The following is a 1224-nucleotide window of genomic DNA, read 5'->3' as shown; positions in this document are numbered from 1 at the left end:
CATTTTTTCATTGTGATAAAAACCATATAGCAAATTTACCATCTCAACCATTTTAGGTGAACAGTTGAGGGGTATAAAGCACATTCATACCACAGTGCAACCATTACCAACATCCATCTCCAGAACTTATTCATCAACTAAACTGAAGTTCTATACCCATTCAACTCCCCATTTTCCCACTTCCAGCTTCTGGCAACCACCTTTCTACTTTCTATCTCCACGATTTTGACTAAGTACCTGTTTAAGTGGAATTATACAGTATTTGTTTTTTTGTGACTGGTTATTTCACTTAGTCCTCAAGGTTCACCCAAGTTGTAGCACAGTGGTCACATAGCTGCCTTCCATGTTGTAGACCATGTTGGAGTTTCCTTCTTCTTTAAAGCTAAATAATTTTCCATTTTGCTGTGTTTTGCTTACCATTCATCCATCAGTGGGTTTGAGGGTTGCATCCCTGTTTTGGCTATTGCAAACAGTGCTGCTGTGAACATGGAAATGGAACTACCTCTCTAGCACCTTTTAAAAATTCTTTGGGATTCTATATCCCAAAGTGAAATGGATGATCCTACGGTAATCCTATTTTTAATTTTTTGAGGAACTGCTATGCTGTAGTCTACCGTGGTTCTACCATTTTGCATTCCCATTGACAGTGCATGAGGGTTCCAGTTTTGCTACATTCTTCTCAGTTGTTATTTCCTATTTTTTTTTCCCCTGGTAGTATCTATCCTAATAAAGGTGCAGTGGTTTCATAATATGTAAATTTTAGAACAACCACTGCCATAACACCCTGAATGAATGTTGTATCTAGTTGATGATAGGATTGCTGAAGTGTTCAGGGGTAAAGTGTTTTGATCTTCGCAGTGTACTCTAAAATGCCACAGAAGAAGTTAGATTGATGGTGGGTGGATGGATCTGTGACAAGGCGACAAGACAAGTATAAGAAAATGTGGGCAATGTGGTGTCCAGGCTGTGTACCTATGCATACTTACTGTGTGATTCTTTCAACTTCTCTTTTTGTCTGAACATATTCATACTAAATCATTTTGAAGGATTTTCTTTGTCTTGAAGCTTAGCTGTGCAAGACTGAGGTTCTTTTAGTGACTGGGAGGGGGGCCCAAAGGGCTGAGAGGACCCCTCCAGCAATGCAGAAGCCTTTGGGGAAATGGTGTGTAAACAACCGACTGGAGATACGTGTGTTGGGGTGCGAGGGGGAAAGAACAAAAGGAC

Source organism: Sciurus carolinensis, chromosome 7 (assembly GCF_902686445.1).
Source record: "Sciurus carolinensis chromosome 7, mSciCar1.2, whole genome shotgun sequence".
In the NCBI taxonomy this organism is placed as follows: Eukaryota; Metazoa; Chordata; class Mammalia; order Rodentia; family Sciuridae; genus Sciurus; species Sciurus carolinensis.
Note: the sequence above shows the minus strand (reverse complement) of the source record.